Here is a 22,623-nt window from a genome sequence, read left to right on the forward strand (position 1 = left end):
CGGAGCAAAAAGTGACAAATAGGGTTGTCTTAGTGCAGGCTCTTATAATAAAGTATCATAGACCAGGTGACTTACCAACAATAGCACTTTATTTCTTAACAGTTCTTGAGGCTGGAAATCAGAGATTGGGGTACCAGCACGGGAGGATTCCAGGGAGGGCCCTCTTCTGGGTTGCAAACTGCCAACTTCTGGTTAGATACTTACATGATGAAAAGGGAAATACAGAGCTCTCTGGGGTCACGGTCCCATTTATGAGGGCTCCACCCTCATGACTTAATTGCCTCCCAAAGACCCCACCTCCCAATACCATCACACATTGGGGGCTAGGATTTCAACATATGAATTGAGGGGGGACACAAACATTCAGTCCATTGCAATGATCTACAAAGGAGATTTGTTACAATGTTTAAATTATATTTGAAATATTATTGAAATCCAATATTAACTAATTTATTCATTCTATTACACTTTATTTAATGATGGTTAATAAGTCTCTTGCACACTATCCACAATATTGCCAGACTGTCATAAAACAAATATTTGGAAGTGAAATAATAAGACTCTTACAATATAACCATTTTAGCAGTAGGCAAAAACAGTTTATTTTTTCTAAATTAACAGTGAGTTGTCATTTCCAGGAAGAGAGCATTGAATCTAAAGCTTATCCTCCCTATTCTTCAGAAATGACACCTTGACATCTGTGCACATGTGTAACTGGCTCAAATGCAAGAATGAGCAGTTGGACAAATTCCCCCCGTGATTTATTTTTTCTTTTCAAAACATATCTGTGCTGTAGAATGCATGACCCACCTCAGTCAAGAGCCAGTTTGACTTTTCTTTATAATTCCAGTAGAAGTCTTTAGCCTTGACAGGGTTATCTAAGAAAGTGTCAATGTTCATAATGCTGTTAGAAATTTAATAAAGAATTGTAAATGCTACAAAAACATGCTTTCCTATCACTCAAAGCTTAAATTTAGGAACCACCGAGTCTGTTACATGCTCTGACCATGCAGGTGAGGAGTTAAAAATATCTGTAAAATTCAATTACTGGAAGTATATCTGATCGGATTTGAAAAATCATATGAATTTACGTGAATGTCTAACTAAATATCAACTCCATAAGTTAAAATTTCATTTTAATGCCTCTGTATTAATTTAAAGCAATTCAACTGGGTACCACTGCTATCAATCTAGCATGAACCAATACTTCTTGATCTTGACTAAATTACTGAATCTGGCCTTAATATACATTAACACAACTATACAAAAGTGAGATAATTAAACCCAAAAAAGGATAAGCTAAGGTCATCCTTACTTCAAGTGTCAGGCCTGAATTATCTAGGTACTTAGTTGACAAACTACCCATTGAGTATTGTGATATGGAAAAACTGCTTAGCTAGCAGAATCCAAATCAAAATTTTCAGTTAATATAATTTTGGGCAAGTTTCTTCATATATTTTTTTTTTTTTTTTAGTTTTCACTTTTAAAATGTAAAAAGAATGAGTTGGAGAAGTTCATGCTTCCTGACCGGATGGCATTCTGCTCCAGAAATACTGTTATTTCACAAATTTTTCAAATCTTAATCTTCATGTGGACTAAATTATCTCCAGCCAAAATAAGTATTATCTGCATAAATGCACTAATTTTTCAAATGTATATGGATAAAAATTGAATTTTTAAATGTCACTAAATTCCTAAAACTTTTGTCCACATATTTATTAATATTTGTTGGAAGAACAGTTGTTATTATGTGGGGTCCTAGAAAAATATGCATGTTAAAATAGGGCTTCATACTCAAAGAAGTTGGAAATCACTAAGCTATATTATTTCTAAAGTCCTTTTCAGCTTTATATAAAGTTCTATCACTTTAAAATTAAGAAAGACTAACAGTTTGGGGTGCCCGGGTGGCTCAGTCATTTAAGAGTCTGCCTTTGGCTCAGGTCATGATCTCAGGGACCTAAGATCAATCCCCATGTCGGGCTCCCAGCTCAGCGGGAGAGCCTACTCCCTCTTCTTGTGCTCTCTTGCTCTCTCGCTCTCTCAGTCAAATAAATAAAATCTTTAAAAAAAAATATTATGGGGCGCCTGGGTGGCTCAGTTGGTTAAGCGACTGCCTTCGGCTCAGGTCGTGATCCTGGAGCCCCGGGATCGAGTCCCGCATCAGGCTCCCTGCTCAGTGGGGAGTCTGCTTCTCCCTCTGACCCTCCCCCCTCTCATGTGCTTTCTCTCTCATTCTCTCTCTCAAATAAATAAAAATCTTAAAAAAAAAAAAAGACTAACAATGTCCTTCCTTTTTTTCGTCTTCCTCTTCCCTCCTTCCTTTCTTCCCTCCCTCTTTTCTTCCTTCTTTCCCCTCCCTCCCTCCCTTCCTTCTTTCCTTTCTTTCTTTCTTTCTATAAAAAAAGAGTATAGGGACGTCTGGGTGGCTCAGTCGGTTGAGCGCCGGACTCTGGCTTTCAGCTCAGGTCATGATCTCAGGGTCCTGGGATGGAGCCCAGTGTCAGGCTCCATGCTCCGCGGGGAGTCTGTTGAGATTCTCTCTCTCTCTCCCTCTGCCCCTTCCCCCACTAGCATGCTCTCTCTCTCTCTCTAAAATAAAAATAAATAAAATCTTAAAAAAAAAACCTATGGTCCATTTATAATGAATGGGTACACTCTCTTATTTGATTTCCAAATAAATCAGAAACTAGGAGTCCTGGAAAATCTGCTTTGGTCCTCTGAGTAACAGATCAACATATCGCAAATGCCACATAAATGGAAAATTCAAACAAAGCGAAATAAAACTGGGTGTTGAGTGAAAGAAAATCCAACTAAGAGTCCATAAAACCATGAATGAATATTTGATGAACCAAGATTTTTTTCTATAAAAGTGTTCTATTTTGTTAAAAAGGAAAGGGTGTCAGGAAAAGGAATCACTAAAGACCTAGAAAATATAAAATATGTCCTTATGATATTCACAAATATTCAGCATTTCTCCAAAAATATCAAGTGACTAAAAAACAATGGTCTCAAAGCAACCATAAGAGCAATAAACTGGGGTGTGTGGAATGACATATCAGGTTAGAGGGAATTGGGGGAATAAAAGGTATTAGGACAAAAATCTATTTAAATATCCTGCTGGAGGTACATCTGTCACTTTGCTATTTATTCATACACTGTTTCTCAGGGTAAATGGCTTTACCTGCCAAATGTATGTGTAATGCAGCACAGCAAAATGGAAATTTGGGGAATAGCAAGGAACATACTGTCAAATAACTCATAGGTATCAGCATCCACTAGAAGTCTCTTTCTTCTCTAGACTTAATTATTTTTATATATAAAAGTTAGCATTTACCTGTAATAAAGTCTACATATTCTGCATTCCAAAGAAACTCCTTTAAAATAAACCCGAACAGAAAGGGGAAAAAATAATAAAAGTAAGTACATTTCTATTGTCAAATCCCTTATACCAACAATAAATAAATTAACCATGCTCCATAAAAAATTGATGCAATACAATTGCTCTCTAGAGAATGGGCACGAACATTCATAAGGCGGCCTTAATTTTCAAGAGCTTTCAAGATCAGAGAGATAAGAAATCATCATGAATGTATTAGCTAAGTACTTCCTATCTTCTCTAACAGGTAGGAGTCCTTTAATCTGAAACAGAAAAATGAAGACTGGATTAGATTTTTAAATATTTATGAAGTCAAATACAACAGTTACAAAAAGATAGAAATTTCTTCAAAGAAGACTGGGAGAATCATTGTGAATTCGGGTTCATCTCCAATGGGGCTCCTTAGCATGTAATTCTAATGACTTTGGAAAAAATCCTGGAAATAAAATGGGACCCTCAATATCTTAATCCCTTAATCAATCTCCCCCCCCATAGACATCAACCTCTCCCTAAACATATTCCTCCACATGGCTTATTCTAACCTGTTGAGGGCCACTAGGACCCTGGAATCTTCTACCAGACTCTACGTTGTTTTCCCCAACTCAAGTTAGTGGTTCAGGGTGGATGGTCAGAATGGAAGAGACAGCACTGTCCTTCTGCCTCTGCCTAGATCTGCAGAATGACTTTCCCTGACCACATAAGCCAAATCCTCCCTGCTTATCCCGCTCCCAGTTTATATTTATGACTGCATCTGTTACTCAATCAACAAACATTTAGTGAGCACATATCACACTTATTGTTACAACTGGGGGCATCGTTGTTTACTTGTTTAATGTTTGTCTTTTCCCACTAGATCATGAGTTTGGGGCTGGTTTTATTCCCCACCAGAAGGTACCTGATATTTACCAAATAAATAAATGAAAGAATGAGTGTATCTCTGAATTATAAGTTTTTTACCTTCACCTGAAGCCAGGTTTTGGAATTTCTCCCCTTTCTTTTCCTGCTTACATGAATGAGGGTGGTGGGTGGGGAGGGACCTTGGATAACTTCATCCAGCACAGAAGGACAGCCTCCTCTCCTCCATACTTGCTTACTCCTGTGGCAGAGAAGTCTTCCAACCCTCCAAACCTCCCTTGCCTTTACTAATACTAAAGACTTGCCAGGCAGGAGATTTTCAAGGGTAATCCATGTCGCTTATATTCAAGAATCTTAGTTTAAATGTATCCTCCTACTCGGCAGAAATGTGGACACATCCTCACTATAGCTTTATTTTTTATGAAAGGGCATGCACAAGTCCAAAATTCAGATGTACCTTCCTAGATAATGATAGAGATTCTAAATTTTGTTTTTCTACTTCCACACGGCTATATACACCTGTCAGTAACATCTTCCTTGAATACAGTGAACACATGTCCTGATGTGCCTGGCAAAGTTTTAATTTGCCCAAAACAGTGCCCATCTACACCTTGATATTTTCCACGTGGTTGTCACCTCCTATATGAAATTTATTTTTTAGTAGCCAGAAAAATTTTTTTTTCTTTTATGCTTTTTATGAAGCTAAAAAAATATTTTCTTGCCCTGTTTTTCAATATATTACCTTATACTTCTCCAGTATTTAGTTAGGTACTTTTTGTCTCTTTATGTGCACACATTAACTTCCTTTAGGACAGATATCATGTTACCATGATACAGTATCCCAGGACCTAGTAGTAGGAATTCAATAAATGTTGATATCAATTAAGATTTTTCAAAAGCCTCCAAATAGTAATTACAAAATAAGTGCCTGGGTGGCTCCATTGGTTAAGAAGCCAACTCCTGATTTCAGCTCAGGTCATGATCTCAGGGTCCTGGGATTGAGCCCTTGGTGGCCCCCGTGCTCAGCGTGGAGTCTCCTTGAGGATTTGCTCTCTCCCTCTCCCCCTCCCCTTGCTCGTGTACTCTCTCTCTCAAATAAATGAATCTTTAAAAAAAAATCTTGTAATTTTTATCAAATTGCTGCAAACTTTCTGAACTATGAAGCTACCTGCTCCTTTCCAGAGTTCCACAATTGCCATTTTTAGTGTGGTGTTGAGGTGAAACCTAAAAGAAATAGAAAACACCCAAATCAAGTGGCCATGATGATATTTCTTTCCAAAGAAACTCTAGAGATACTTTGTGGAACCCTTAGGATTCATAAAGTACACTTTGAAAATCAGAATTTCAATCAATAAATAGATATATGTCCTAACTAAGGGTCGAAACGTTCAGAATCTACCAAAAGTAATCAATCATAGCTCAAATAGATGAAGGTTTTTGAGATTCAGAAGAAATGAAGGAGAGTTGACTTATTTTATTTAATAACCAACATATGATGCAAATATAACTGGACATTCTAAATCTATATGATTTTAAGGAGAAAAACTATTCATTTTTGAACATTCAAGAATTTCAAATTCTTCCTTGGATTTATAAAAACTCAAAAGGAATACCATATAGCTAAATATGAACTATTTGTCTGTCTTTTCTGTCTCACCTTTAATGTTCTAGTTTCCAGTTGCTATTCTCAGTTGTCATAGCAACAAAATGCTACTTTCAATAAGTTTTGGTAGAAAACCTGTTTAGAACACCTAATTTATTATAAGTGGAATACAGTCAGTTGGTTGCATGTATGACAGATTTTTCTATTTTTTAAAAAATTATGTGATCATATTATTCTGATGACTACTTCTTCTTAACCCTTTTATAACATAAAACAAGTCTTAAGGCTCATAGGCAATAACAGGAATATGCAGACATGCCTGTGGTTAACCCAAAGAGTTGACTGGGATTTAGGTTTTACCTTTTCAGCATCAGTATATGCAATTATCCTATATACCATCACCACACTGTTTTGCCTAAAATATAGCTTTCTCATATGTTTATTATTTTCTTAATTTGCTTCCACTGTTGGCATAAATACACTTGTAGAAAATATAGTACAAAAATTAGAAGAAAAATTTGTGCATAATGCCACCATCACAAACTTCTATTCAGAAAAAACAAAACAGGTTTGTTTTTTTTTTTACATATTCTTCTACTCAAAAGCTTTCGATTACATCTGACCGTAGAATAAAGTTTGAATTTGTTGAGCATTCAAGACCCTCCAAAATCACTCTTCTTTATCTTTCTAGCTTCATTTCCACTTCCTGCTTTCATGAATCAGCCAGCACATCCAACCAACCAGGTGACTGAAAGTCTCTATGCTTTCTCACCTCGCTACACACTTCTACAATTCTCCCCACCTTTCAATGTCTCTTTCACTATATCTGTCACAAACATTGGCTCACCTTTCCTAAAAAAGACCAAAAAAAAATCTTGAACCACACTTTTTCCTTTCCAAAATGGATAAAACTTACTCATTTAGCTCTTGAATAAAATCTACCTTGTAAAATGTTTCATACTATCAGTTTTCCCAGATTACTTCGCTGTTTTCATGTATGTATTTTACCTCCTCAGGTGGAAGCTAGGTTCATTCATAAACAGAACTAGGTCTGGTACATCTTTTTTTTAACTCAACATCAATGTTATGGATTTCATTTAATAAAAAAAAAAGCCTTCAGATCAGAAGTCATGTTCTAGACCCTTCCCCCCTTCCAGTGACATGTTGATAATTCATTTATGTCCATATAACAAATATGGGAACAATTTTGGAAATTAAAGATGAAGGAGTGTATTGTTCCCTGCCTTTTCTTTTAATTGTATTATCTCTAATTGCATATTGCATCAATGTTGCATAATGTTGCATAAATGTTATTGCATAAATGTTACAAAAACCAGTTATTTCCTGAGTTGCCATCAAAGGAGACTTTAGCATATACTCACAATATGCACATAAGGATAGCTGCCCAAAGGCGGTAAAAGGTCAGGAAGCAACACCAGAAACCGATGTTTCTTCCCTGTTTAACCAGCTGCTATGCTGTCTTGAGGTTTCATGACCAGGCAAGGAAAAGAAAATATTCTACACTCCTATTTTTTTTTTCCCTACACATCTACGGAAGTCACCTGATATCTTTCCAGGAACAGGTGTACCTAAGCAGGTAACCAGCTGTGGAGAATAGTCTGCATTCATCTGGCCAACATCTACTCTCCCCTCACAACTCTGACAGCATCCACAAAGTAAAAGTAGAGCATTTGAATGAGGACACACATCAGTTTTCACACAAAGTGGCTTATTCATTGTCTTTAAAGTTTAAAAAACTAAGGTGTGATCTGCTGTCCTGCCCTTATATTAAAGTGCACAATTAACCAAGAGCTTTGAGCATAGTAAATTTCTTTCTTCATTCCAGCATTTTAAAAAATTAAGCTCTACTGATTCATTGTATGAATAATATAATTTGGAATATCATTCTTCAATATATCACCAAAGAATTAAAATATCATGCATTTGGCATAATATGTTTTTTAAAAGTTGTGGTTGGAATATAGACAGCATCTTATTGACTTGAACTTTTAAACCCTGATAGATTTATTGTTTTAAGTCATAATATAAGTAATAAATAATACAATTTTGAATATGAAATCTTTACACTGGCACATTAGAGGAGCAGAAAAAGGGAATACATAAAGTCTTACCAGAAGCAGCCTAACCATTATGAATTAATGCCAAATTATCTTAGTGAAAAAAAGAAAAGATCCAAGATATTTGGTTTAGTGCTTGGGTAAAATGTTAGTTGGGTTGTTAAAAGTAAACTCAGGTCTTCCCACTAGATGTTACTGGAAATTCTGAGATTGATTTGCTCTTCTCTTTCTTAGTACAATAATATCAGTTTACAGTTACTACGTGCCACTACCTTCTGAGAGGTTTATATATGTAACTCCTTTTATTCTCACAAAAGTCTTATGACCCTCTTTTTATCCCCATTCTTAAAGATAAGGAAACTAAGGCACAAGGATGCCAAGTAACTTGCCCATGGTCACACATGACTAGAAGAGGACAGCTGTGCTTTGAAGTCAAGCTCTCAAATCTGTGCCCTTAAACACAACATCAAGCCACTTCTCAAGAATATGCTATACAAGTAGAAAGACAAGAGCCTCCACTAACTAGTATTTCCTACGAAAGCAGATTTTTTCTCCTACTTCACATACCTAGTTCTTCAACCATCACCCCCACCCATTGGCCAACTCTATGCAAAACTAAGCCAATGTTTCCCAAAGGTCATTGAGAAGATTTAAGTGAAATATAGATTTTAATCGTTATATATTTACTTGAATGTGTATTAAGAAATTAACATAGGAACCCTTGTACACTGTTGGTGGGAATGTAAATTAGTGCAGCCACTATGGAAAACAGTATGGAAGTTCGTCAAAATATTAAAAACAGAACTACCATATAATCCAGGAATTCTACTTCTGGGTGTTCATCTGAAGAAAATGAAAACACTAGCTTGAAAAGATTATCTGCATCCCCATGTTCACTGCAGCATTATTTATAATAGCCAAGATATGCAAACATATCCATTGATGGGTGAATGGATGAAGAAATTGTGTGCATGTGTATGTATATGTACATATATATATATATATATATATAAAATGGAATATCCAGCCATGAAAAGAATGAAATTTTGCCATTGCTGCAACATAAATAGACATCAAGAGCATAATACCAAGTGAAATAAGTCAGAGAAGGAAAATGCCATATGATCTCAATTATATGTAGAATCTAAAAAAAAAAAAGTCGGAAGAAAATGCTCATATATACAGAGAAGAGATTGGTGGTTGCCAGAGATGGGGGGAAGGAGGACTGAAGGGGGGATCAAAAGGTTAAACGTAATTACCACATCAAAAACAAAACTTTACACATACTACTGCTTGAATAAGACTGAACAAAACAGTGAACATGTAGGTCATTTTAAAGTGAAAAAATAATAAGACTGATGGTAAACAAATGGGGCAAAAACCGTGAAGACAGTATGTGACCAGCGGAAATTTGCTAAAATTAACCTAAGTAGTACTTTCGTCAGAGAGCTAAATATCCAGGTAGACCAGCCCTGGAGTGTCTCGGCAAAACTAAGGCAGAATTATTTCAGCCGTGCCAGGGTGGCTAGACTTCCCCACCATTTTCTTGTATAAAACCCCAGCTTTTCTTCTATCACCCATTGTTCAGCTGTGGCCCTTTCCAACCAAAAGCCCACGTAGAGCCCGGTGGGTCTCACGTCTCTCCAACCCTCATCACCCCTGGCCAGGTTCTTTCATAAAGACCCCAGGAGCAAACAAGTCAATGGCCTAGAGCTGGAAAGGAACGGGGAATTAGTAACCCTTGGGGATCAGACAGGGCAAGTCCCTGCTCTGTGCAAAGCAGTATCTTAAGCACTGTAATGGCTTTAGCTTACTTTTCCTACTAACAAAGATGAGTATCATTGTTTCTTTTTAATAGAGAAGGAAACTAGAGCCCACAAAATGTGCCAAGTATGCAGCCAGGCTTCCTTCGTTCTGAAGCTGGAGGACTGGGGTACTGTGCAGAAGAGACTGAGGAAGGGAAGCAAAACGCAGAGGAGAAATAAAGTTGAGAGAGACCTTGAGAAGACAGAGATCAAATCAATAGACGGTAACAGATTAAACAGTAAAGTAGAGCCACGTGGTCATGCATCTGGGGCTACAACATGGCTATTCAAACGGTCAGTTCGATGCTCTCTCTAGCACCCTTTGCAGAAAGGTGCAGGCATTCACTGGAAGGTACAGCTGGAAAAGATGCTTAAATTAAGTCAAATGGAAGGAAACACTACTGTGCCAAGTCACAGTTAGTCCACGCCCAGTGGCTTGCAGCCATGGAAATAATTTCTGCTGAATAGGTTATAAAATAAGCAGCGAACTCTCCAAGCACTGTCATCTCAGGATGTTGGAACCAAAAATACTGAGCACTTTAGGAGGCAGGCAGGGAAAGCGGCTGACAGGTTGTCAGAACTTTTATTAGAAGCACTGCTACATTATGGTAACACTGATTAGCACTTTTTACATGTTAAAAGCTGGGTGAAGTTGTTTCTTCAAAGACAAACTACAACAGGCATATTCTCCCCAGTGAATATTAATATCCCCAGTTAAAGGGGCATTTTTGCCTTCATATTTCCATGGTGTCTTGCCCATGGGTGAGACTATATAGATGTTTGTTGAATTGAATCAAACTCATTATAAAGGTTGAAACACCTGTGCAGGAGTAAATGCAGCTCTTCTAAGGGTACCTGAAAGAAAAAAATCATAAAATAAATAAGCATTTGTATTTCTAGCAGTTTGTATTTATCTTCTTTTGAGAAAGTCATTTTCATAAAAATAAGTTTGGTCAATAATGACAAAAATTTTGCCAAAATTATAACCCTGCTTATTCAATGATTCATATATTTTACCTTCTTGAACAGTATTTTAATGTATAATGCTGCTATTGAGAGGCATATTAACCCACCTTTAAACTCCAGACGATTCTCTTTAATCAAGCTTTCTATTTATGAGATGATACTAGACAAACTTTGTCAATTTCTTTGCACTTGAGTATTTCCCCTACTTTGTCTTTTAATATTTCATAATAAATTATAAAGCCATATTATATGGATTCAATGAAATCATAAGCCTAAACACTTGAGATTTTGTTTAGTTTTTGTTTCCTTTCCCTTTTCTAGTAATCACAGAAATATAAAGCTATTTAAAAGGTCACAGTCTCCCAAGGAACTAATAATGCTAATTTTATAATCTTAAAATGCATGATTGCCTCATTGAAAATAACCTTTTCAAGGTCATAAAAGAATAAATACCTGTGGCCTACAATTTCAGTGATTTACATTGTTCTACTTCTTCCCAGCTCTTTTCTCTACAAGGAATGTTCTAGCAAAGCAAATTTTGTGTGCAAGCAGAACTGTGAGGACGCTGAATGGCATTGAGAAAATTATTCAAGGAAACAAAGGAGGATTATTTTAAAGGTAATAGTTTCCTCTTGGGTAAGTTCCGAAACTTATTCCCACTGAAGCCCACAACTATATTTTATTTGGCTACGACCCAGTTAACCATTTGAGGTAGATTGTATTACTTTCACAAATATTTACTCTCCCTTTGCACCTTCTTTGGGAAGAGTAAAATTCCCCATTTCATGGATTTTGATTTTGGTCATGTGACTTACTTTGACAAACAGAATGGGAGAGAATGGGACATAAGCCACCTCCTAAGGAAAAACTCAAAATGCTCATGAGTTCTTTGTTTTGGTCTCTCTCACTTTTGCTCACTCCACAAGGAAAGAGCTCTTTCGGTTGGCAATACTTCTCTGGCCAAGATAACAGACATGTGGCACCAATTCAATCTTCATCAACAGTCTGGACCAGAGCCCCCACAGCTAACCTATAGGACTATTTGTGGGAATTGTGTGTTGCTGTAAATTACTGTCATGCTCGATCCCTTGTTATACATTACCAATACTGCAAAAGCAAAGTAATACAGAAATTGATACCAGGAGGAAACCTGAAGAAAAAACCTTAAATTTATTGCCACTGGCTTTGGAACCAGATGTGGGTGGCCAAGAAACTACACATTTTTGTAGATTATTCCTTCCAACTCCACCACTAAAAGTTGGTTGAGGGGAGGGGCAGATATGATGTAGAGATTATCTCAAGATTTTGAACTTTAAATCTGATGCCATAAAAGCATAAAATTTTGAGGGGAGGAAGGAATCTTCACTGGCATTGTGGTGGATATATTCTGTGGGTGAAAGTTAATATTTGTTATCCAAATTACAAACTATGTGTAGAGTGTATAATTACACCACAAATGTTTATTCTTCCCACCCTACCACTGGAGAATATGTTTTCACTCTATCGATGTTTGGATTCATCATGTGGTTTCCCTTGACCAAAGAAATATGATGGGATATGACATACAAGCTATTGAGACAGAGGCTTTAAACACACGTCTGTGTTTTGGTTTGGCCTCTTATCTATACCTTTCTGCCATGAGAAGAACATGCCCTCATTATTCATTGCATCTCAGAATGACAGCTTAATGAACACATTTATTTTTTTATTTTTTTAAAGATTTATTTGAGAGAGAGAGAGAGAGAGTGCATGCACATGAGCAGGAGGGGCAGAGAGAGAGGAAGAGAGAATCCCAAGCAGACTCCATGCTAAACATGGAGCAGGATGTGGGGCTCTGTCTCATGACCCTGAGATCATAAACCTGAGATCATGACCTGAGCCCAAACCAAGAGTTGGATGCCCAACCGACTGTGCCACTCAGGTGCCCCTATAATGAACACATCTAAATGCACCCAGAGCCTGGAGAAGAGATGCCTCAGCTATCTTGTAGACCTGTGAGTGGAGAAAAAAATGCTTTCTAATGTAAGCCATTGGAGTATTATCAACAAAAATCTAATATAAAATTCCATAACAATGTGGGTCAAATCAGCAATCTATAATCCTCAGAAAGCAAAAGTGGTATTTCACCTGCTTGCCTTCTCCCTTCTCCCATTTTTATATATTTTATATGTGTAATTTATATTATTTAACTACAGTTCTCCTCCATCATATTACAAAGACATCCTTTTTTGTTGGTGTCTGTTTTTTAACCATATTTTTCTAGGACATGGAAGAAGCTTCAGGAGATTCATAAATAAACTGTTGAGCTCAAGAGGTCAACCTTTTTATTTTCCTAAATATATTTTATAGACTCTTAATCTGAGAGGGTTGGTTTTTGTATGATAAATTAGAAAGGTACTGCTAAAAACTGCATTAGCCATTACTTTTATTTGGTGAGCTAAACACAAAACAATAAAACCTTTGTAATTGTATCTAGTGGTGGCCTCCTTGTTTAACTGCCCCATGTTTATTTCATTATATCAATGTTTTTAGTTGAAATGAAGTATCTGTTTTGCAATAATCCTGATCTCATTGATCAAAGCTAAAAAAACAAAAACAAAACTTTGACAAATCAACCAATTTAAATGAAAGTAGGAAGTCAGTATAGATATTAGGAGTTTAGGATTTAAGAGTTCTCTTCTAGCTACTCACAGAATTAACAAGAGGATTAGCTTGGCTCATGAACACCTTTTCATGCCAGACTAAACACCAGGGAACTGAAACACAGCTGGGAAGCTCGGGTTATGTGTGTGTGACAACCCCCCAGGGAGCTGCCAGCCAGATGCCTCCAGTAAAGCCAGCATTCCTAGCGTAGCACAGACATGAAACTAATGATGCATCCCACGATGCATTCATTGAGATAAAACCATCTGTTGGCTTATTCATCCACCATTTTGTCACTATAGATGTGCCCTAAGAAAAAAACATGGCGTGGAAAGAAATTTACATGGGGAGGTTTTTTTGATAAGCTGACACACCCTAATGAGTACACCTCCACAAATTTGAAACTATCACAATGCTGTCTTATGTGGCACCATCCACACATTATGTATGTGACCCCGAAAGTTTGAGAAATTAAACTACTGGGAGCAGCAAGCCATCAAATTAACTTATTAGTGTGAAATGTTGATGTGAGGTGTAAAAAGCCTGGAAGGAAGTCGGATTAATAGCAATAGTTTTTAAAAATCATGAACAAATGGCACTACCATACAGAATGGCTAACTTTGTTTCTATCAAATGAAAAGATACAAAACTGAAAAAAATAGTGCAATCCAACCACAGCCAACTTATCATTCTGATAAGCAATATTCATAATAATGACTTCAACAGAAAAGTTCGAGAAAGTTAGAACTTGGGAAAAATATCTGCTTTTATCACAAAGCAATATTTTCATTTAGGTGTTGTTACTACCTTTTGCTTTACAGATCTATCTCTACACAGCGATGCATTGTGGGCACTTATAAATTTTCCAATTAATCTATAAGTAAGGGGCACCTGGGTGGCTCAGTTGGTTAAGAGTCTGCCTTCAGCTCCAGGAGTCAGAGGATGGAGCCCACGTCAGTCTCCCTGCTCAACGGGGAGTCTGCTTCTCCCTCTGACCCTCTCCCCTCTCATTCTCTCTCTTTCTCTCTCACTCTCTCAAATAAATAAATAAAATCTTTTGAAAAATCTATAAGTGAATGAATATTTTATAGGTCACCAAAATTTAGAAAATATTTTTATACAATTTTGTATTTGATTCTATTTGCCACCCAGTGTATCATATACTACCATCTGCATTTAACCATGAGACACTTAAGACATGGAAAGAAGCATGTCCTGCCTTCATACCCCATCACATAGCTGGTAACCGGAAGAGTCTAGACTTGAAACTAGATTTTCTCAATCCAAATCAAATTGACTTTGCAATAAGTAGTAATTTTATATACTAGTTAAATTATTGCTTTCCCATTTTGTGTAAGTATTATACATTGACAGGACAAAAGGTTACAACAAATATGCTATACAATTTTTTTTTTATTTTTTAAAGATTTATTTTAGAGAGAAAGAGAGAGTGAACACAAGTGGGAGGGGCAGAGGGAGAGAGAATCTCAAGAAGACTCCACAGCTGAGTGTAGAGCCCAATGCGGGGCTCGATCTCACAACCCTGAGACCCTGAGATCTCAACCTGAGCTAAAATCAAAGTTAAGAGTTGGACACTTAACAAACTGTGCCACCCAGGTGCTCTTGTACAATTTTAAACAATATTTTTAAATGTAAATATCAGACAAGAAAATCTTGGCAATTTTCATTTGAAGAATCTTGATTTCATAGCAAAATGATTTTGACACTTATCACAATTAGAAAATTTTATATTTAGGTCTTTGCTACCCAGAACAATCCCTATCAAAATACCATTGACACTTTTCACAGAGCTGTAACAAATAATCCTAAAATTTGTATGGAACCAGAAAAGACCCTGAATAGCCAGAGGAATGTTGAAAAAGAAAACCAAACTGGTGGCATCACAATGCCAGACTTCAAGCTCTATTACAAAGCTATAATCATCAAGACAGCATGGTACTGGCACAAAAACAGACACATAGATCAGTAGAGATCAGTGGAACAGAACAGAGAACCCAGAAATGGACCCTCAATTCTATGGTCAACTAATCTTTGACAAAGCAAGAAAGAATATTCAATGGAAAAAAGATAGTCTCTTCAACAAATGGTGTTGGGAAAATTGGACAGCCACATCAAAGATAACTCAAAACTGATGAAAGACCTAAATGTGAGACAGAAATCCACCAAAATCCTAGAGGAGAACACAGGCAGCAACCTCTGTGACCTTAGCGATAGCAACTTCTTGCTAGACATGTCTCCAAAGTCAAGGGAAACAAGAGCAAAAATGAACTATTGGGACTTCATCAAGATAAAAAGCTTTTGCACGGCAAAGGAAACAGTCGACAAAACCAAAAGACAACCGACAGAATGGGAGAAGATATCTGCAAATGTCTTATCAGATAAAGGGCTAGTATCCAAGATCTATAAAGACCTTATCAAACTCAACACCCAAAGAACAAATAATCCAGTCAAGAAAGGGGCAGAAGACATGAACACACATTTTTGCAACAAAAACATACAAATGGCCAACAGAAACATGAAAAAAATGCTCACATCACTTGGCATCAGGGAAATACATATCAAAACCTCAATGAGATACCACCCTTACACCAGTCAGAAGGGCTAAAATTAACAAGTCAGGAAACAACAGATGTTGGCGAGGATGCAGAGAAAGGGGAATCCTCCTACACTGTTGGTGGGAATGCAAGCTGGTGCAGCCACTCTGGAAAACAGTATGGAGTTTCCTCAAAAAGTTGAAAATAGAGCTGCCCTACTACCCAGCAATTGCACTACTGGTTATTTACCCCAAAGATACAAATGTGATCCGAAGGGGCACCTGCACCCCAGTGTTTATAGCAGCAATGTCCACAAGAGTCAAACTATGGGAAGAGCCTAGGTGTCCATCAACAGACGAATGGATAAAGAAGATGTGGTATATATATACACAATGGAATATTATACAGCCATCAAAAAATGAAATCTTGCCATTTGCGATGACGTGGATGGACCTAGAGGGTATTATGCTAAGTGAAATAAGTCAATCAGAGAAAGACAATTATCATATGATCTCACTGATATGAGGAATTTGAGAAACAAGACAGAGGATCATAGGGGAAGGGAGGGAAAAAAATGGGACAAGACGAAACCAGAGAGGGAGACAAACCAGAAGAGACTCTTAATCTCAGGAAACAAACTGAGGGTTGCTGGAGTGGTGGGGGGTGGGAGGGACGGGGTGGCTGGGTCTTGGACATTGGGGAGGGTATATGCTATGGTGAGCCCTGTGAATTGTGTAAGACTGATGAATCACAGACCTGTACCCCTGAAACAAATAATATATGTTAATAAAAAAATAAAGGGGACAAGCAGAAAAATTAAAAAAAGATGGGGTGTGTATATATAAAATGGAATATTATTCAGCCATCAAAATGGATGAAATCTTACCATTTATAACGGCATGGATGGACCTGGAGGGTATTATGCTAAGGGAAATAAGTCAATCAGAGAAAGACAGTTATGGTTTCACTCATATGAGGAATTTAAGAAACAAAACAGAAGATCATAGGGGAAGGGAGGGAAAAATAAAATAAGATGAAATCAGAGAAGGAGACAAACCATAAGGAACAAACTGAGGGTTGCTGGAGGAGAGGTGGGGGGGGTAACTGGGTGATGGGCATTAAGGAGGGCACATGATATAATGAGCTCTGGGTGTTATATGCAACGGATGAAAAACTGAACTCTACATCTGAAATTAATGATACACTCTACGTTAACTAATTGAATTTAAATAAGTTAAAAACAGACAAAAAACACACATACAAAAAGAAAATTTTATATTATTTAAATCAATTATTTTTCTTGAAATCTGTTTGGCAGGAAGATGCAGGTAAGCAAAACTGACTAACCTACGAATTTTTAAAAGGCTTTAGGTATCAAAGGTTTGAGCTTTTTCTCAGAGTAACCATAATTTCTTTTTCTCTCCTCTACTCTCTCTCCCTACCCCTCCAGCAAAAAAATGTTTTACTGCTTTAAAGTAAACTTTAAACAACTACTTGAAATATATGAATCCATGTACGTGTTTTATTATAAATGACAGGAAACATGAGACATTCCAGATGACTGTAATAAAAAAATCAATTTATATTAAAAAAAGATATTATAGCAACACTTCAATGAGTATTGCTCAGAGACAGGAAGAGTATCATCTATTTAGTATATAAAATGCAGAACATATTCTTTCAATCTCAACTCATTTCATCTTAAAATAATGAATTCATCTCATGGAACTCTGGGAGTAACAAGCAATTCATCTTTCCAAGCATGAAGGGGAAGAATCTTTGTGAAAATGATGTCCTTCAGTTTTACCCCAAAGTTGGCAGCCCTCATAGTCATTACAAAGACCTATCTTACAAGGCAGCAAAGTTTACCTTTGGCTCCTGTCCCACACTGCAAGACTTTTCCTGCCTCCCTCTCTTCCTGCCTGTTCTACGGAATGTGCTAGATTCCCTTGCTAACAGTATCATCCCTCCAGATGGAGTGTGTATTGCCTGTGGGTGTCTGTGTGTTTTATATGGGTCTTGAGGATAAATGCCCTAAAACCTAAAGAATTACTATCTTAGGAAAGTTATTGTATGCTTGTATATCATTTATTTAATTTTGAGTAGGTAATCTATATTTTTCATTTAAAATCATAAGGATATTTCCTATGAAGTGTCTTCTCATTTCAATTTTGTTACAAATTTTCCTGGTTCCCACTTACCTTACCAAAAAAAGTCACTTTTATTAGTCTCTTGTGTTCTTTTAGGTATAATTTAAGCCTATGTAAGAAAAAATATATAGTCTCTCTTCTTCCTGTTTTTTACTCAGGTATAAAATGATATACACAATGTTTTTTATGTTGCCTATTTTTAAAATTCACAATGTATTTTGACAATTTTGCATTCACTCAACTACATAGTAATAAATTTCTTTTAAATCGCTAAAATGTGATTTATATTAATAAGAATGTATGGTTCTAAGTGTAGTTTAAATATTAAAGAGAATCATAATACATAATCAAGTTGCATAATGAATCATCAGGTTTTTTTCCATTGGTGGGCAACTTTGAGTCTATAAGGTAACGTCTATAAGTAATAAGCAATTATCCTTCGATACAAGATCAAACACATTAGATAACACACTCAGAAGTAAACAAAAGAGCTATTTTTTAAAAAATAATACATTTTTAATAAACATATATTTGTCTCAAGTGAAATATATCACTTCTTAATAATTGCATGTTTAGGGTTATTATAGAAATAACTGTTTTATGCAATACCACAAATCATAAAATGAGCATGTGTGTAAAAATTTTCCAATCTAGCAGAATGTAAAGAACACTAGACCACACTTCTAATCAAGACTTTTTAAATGTAAAACTTGAGTGCACAAATCATAAATGTCCAATCTATGTATTTTCACAAACTGAACACACCTAAATAACCAGCATTCTAATAAAGAAATGGAATATCTACCAGCATCCTTGAAGCCACCTCTCATGAAAAGAGCATACAAACTTATTATCCTGGATGAAAACAAGAACAAATACCTCTTAATGGGAAGTTGAAGAAAAGGGTGCCTGGGTGGCTTAGTTGGTTAAGTACCTGACTCTTGGTTTCAGCTCAGGTCATGATCTCACCGTCATATCAAGACCCAAGTCGGGCTCTGCACTGCATGTGGAGTTTGCTTAAAGTTCTCTCTCTCCCAGGGCACCTGGGTGGCTCAGTTGGTTAAGCGTCTGCCTTCGGCTCAGGTCATGATCGAGTCCTGCATCAGGCTCCCTGCTCAGTGGGGAGTCTGCTTCCCCCGCCACCCCGCTCATGATCTCTCTGATAAATAAAATCTTAAAAAAAAAAAAAAGTTCTCTCTCCCTCTGCACCTCCCCCCTAAAAAAAGAAGTTGAAGAAAAATTATTAAACTTCTGAAAATATTAACTCTACTACATCACTGTCCATGCATACCCTCCTACCTTCCCAGCTTTCATACCAAATGCTATAAAAATAGTTCATGTCTGAAATCACAGAACATGCAGGTTTAAAGAGTGTTTCATATTTAAGAAGGTACAAAAGCCTAAATTCCCAATCCCAAGAGGATATAATAAACTCTATACGAATTTGTGTCTAGAATTTAAATCTCAAAGATTAGATCCAAAATGGAGGGCTTCTACTACATACCAGCTTTCAGCACCTTTTGGTCATCCAAGCAGTAGTAATAACAATGCTGAAAGAAAATCATTACTGAGTGCTTTGGTGTGACAGAAACTATAAACTATTCTACACACTTTACATGAATATCTTACTGAATCTTCGTAATAACTCTATGAGGTAAATATTATTATCCCCATTTTAAAGATGGGCAAAGTAAGGTAGAGGGGAGCTAGTGTGATCAAAATAATTTAGGGTGGGTCATCCAGCTTGGAAGTGTCAGGGGCAGGGTTCAAAGCCAGTCAGTCTATGTCTAGCACCACAGTGGCTCAGAATGAGTCTGAAAGTCTATGAATCAGCTTGGCAAGAACTCATGGAGCTTATGAGAGACCCCGGTCATTTAGGCAGCGGGTTACAGTAGGACTCCAGGCACAATCACTCAGGGAACCAGAGACCTGTCATTATTCAAAGTCTGAGGAGATTTAGCATGCTAGTGTTGGGTTCTTCCTCAGCTCCTCTACCGTGCTCCCCTCTAACATAGTATAGATAGTTTAGAAAATCTCCAAATTTGAGGCCATTTTCCTCAAGCAATGAATATTCTCTCAGTCAATCTCTAACACTGGCCTCTCGGTAATGATAGGCTTCTCTTAGTTCCATGGGCCTTAATAATACCAGTGAGGTATTATTCCAACAAGGCTCAGAGATATAGTCTCTTCCATCCGAGAAAAGAGTTCCTTGCCTTCTTATATTATTATATTAATAATAACATACAAATATATTAATATGTATATTTAATGGTTTGAGACAACAAGTTTATTTTATGATCATAAAATCTAATGTGGGTAGACTTTATTGTCTAGTTATGTCATCTGGCATTGGTGGTCACCATGGAAAACTGATAGGGAAAGGGAAGAAGCACACCTACTGAGAACTGCTTCAGCCTAGGAGCTAGGCTGAACTAGGCTGAACTTCAACTGCTGAAGTCCTAACTGCAAAGGAAGCTGAGAACTATAGTGCCACACATGGGTATTTGGTGAATCACATCTGCTCACCACATGCAGCTAACGTTTCTGAAGTTATTGACGTTCCTGTTACCTTTCCTTGCTCTGGAGTATTGATCTTGGCATTCTGGTTGTTCAACTGTGAGTCTCAAATGTCACTGGGCATTTTCCTGGAAAACCTCCAAGCCCTTTTACAAGTTGTATTTCTGGTGGGGAATGCTGTGATCTCCCAGTGTGGATATAACCCTCTGTTCTAAAACAAAACAAAATGAAACAAACACCACATTTTAATTTTTTCAAAAAACATTCTAAAAAAGCATTTATTTTAATTTGAACTAATTTAATTTTGTAATGCAAGAAAAAAATATTTTCTATGATTTTCTCCTGGTGGCAGTGACAGAACTTTATAGGTGTTGGAGATAGAACAGTCCAGAAAATATACTGATTGAGCTCTCTAACTAACAGCTTTGGTTCTAAACTTCCATGTTATTACTGATTAATATTCTGTAATTTCTGATCATTTTCTCCCACTTATGTGGTTTACATACCTTCTAGTCACTGGCTTTTTTTTTTTTGCTTTTTAATATTTTTTCTATTTAATTCCTCTTCAAATGAAATATTATAATAGTTCCAAATCACGAAAATAGAATTTTAATGGCAATGAGTCTCCTTATGTCCTTGTATTTGTGTCCTCAAAAGTTTTATCTTACATGGTTGCATTCAGAACTCATTATTTAACTCAATTTGCAAAGGTGAATATTAAAAATATCTGTTTGTTAATTACTTAAATGGAGTTTAATAATAATTTCCCCAGATGAAAATACTACTCTGACCTCCCTGTGCAGAGACCAGTTTAGTTGAGACTCCAAGAGATGTTTGAGGGTATATACATGTAGACTAGAAATAGTGAGTTCCTTACATGTATGCTTCTTCAGGATTTTTCTCTTTCAGATAGTCCACAGGGTACCTTATTGTTCTCTGTATCAGTGTTGATCCAAAGGATTCCTGATAAACAAGTGTTTGATAATAAGAGCTTCAAGGAGCACCTGGGTGGTTCAGTCGTTTAAGCGTCTGCCTTCAGCTCAGGTCATGGTCCCAGGGTGCTGGAATTGAGCCCCGCATCTGGCTCCCTACTCAACAGTGAGTCTGTTTCTCCCTCTCCTTCTGACCCTGTCCCTCCCCTACTTGTTCTCTTTCTCTCTCTCAAATAAATAAAATCTTAAAAAAAAAAATAGTAAGGGCTCCAAGATTCTAGAACCAACCAAATACTGTAGGAATAAACCCAAACCAAATGGCAAATTCAAGAATTGCGGCCTCTGAGTTGCAAGTGACTTGGGGCTAAACTGAAAATCCTAAATATTGCACTAAAAAGAACATATTAACCTGGATTCTTTCAGCTGTAAATAAAATATACATATACATATATACATTATATACACACATACACATATATATCGACTCAAACTAGCTTAAGGCAAAAGAGACTGTAGAAGCCCAACATAACTGGCAAATCAAGGAATTGAACTAACTCAGAGCATGGATGGATAAAGGGGTTCAAAAGGTATCAAGACCATGCCACTCTATATACCTCTCTGCTCAGCCTCATTCTTAGATATATCTCTCCACGTGCAACAAGTGCTTGCAATCCCGATTATTACTGCAACAAATTGGGTGAAGACCAATTGCCCCATCTCCTAAGGTGGGGGTTGGTAGGTAGGAGGGTTAGCCCTACCTAAACAGAGCAAGATTATTATGGAATGACTGAACATAGCACCTTCTTTGTCAAAATTATGTTTAATTTTTCTTAGGCTTATTGTGGTTGTTTAATCATGACTATCTTTGCTTATATTTTCCTATTTAATATAATTTTATTTTATTTTTTTGAGAGAAAGAGAAAGTGGGGGGGGGGCGGTGCAGAAGGAGAGACAGATAGAGAATCTTAAGCATGCTCCATGCCCAGCACCAAGCCCAATGGAGAGCTTGATCTCACAACTCTGACATCATGACCTGAGCTGAAACCAAGAGTCAGATGCTTAAACCAACTGAGCCACCCAGTCACCCCTATTTAATATAATTTTAATTTACCACCTTTAGTCTTTGGAATTCTACTTTTTACC

The 22,623-nt window shown here is 36.9% G+C and overlaps 1 long non-coding RNA gene across 1 annotated transcript in view; it reads right to left on the reverse strand.

The window, feature by feature from the left end:
- Positions 1-626: 626 nt before the first annotated feature.
- LOC141372614 (uncharacterized) overlaps positions 627-22,623 on the reverse strand; it is a 68,592-nt gene continuing 46,595 nt past the window's right edge. Inside the window, exons 2-5 of the long non-coding RNA XR_012377938.1 lie at positions 20,601-20,759; positions 10,538-10,572; positions 3,335-3,374; positions 627-878 (exon numbers count right to left, since the gene is read on the reverse strand). This is a non-coding gene — a long non-coding RNA (uncharacterized lncRNA). The remainder of the gene's footprint in view (positions 879-3,334; positions 3,375-10,537; positions 10,573-20,600; positions 20,760-22,623) is intronic.

Source organism: Callorhinus ursinus, unplaced genomic scaffold (genome assembly GCF_003265705.2).
Source record: "Callorhinus ursinus isolate GAN/ISIS: 27379988/994484 unplaced genomic scaffold, GSC_fseal_2.0 scaffold1, whole genome shotgun sequence".
Classification (NCBI taxonomy): Eukaryota; Metazoa; Chordata; class Mammalia; order Carnivora; family Otariidae; genus Callorhinus; species Callorhinus ursinus.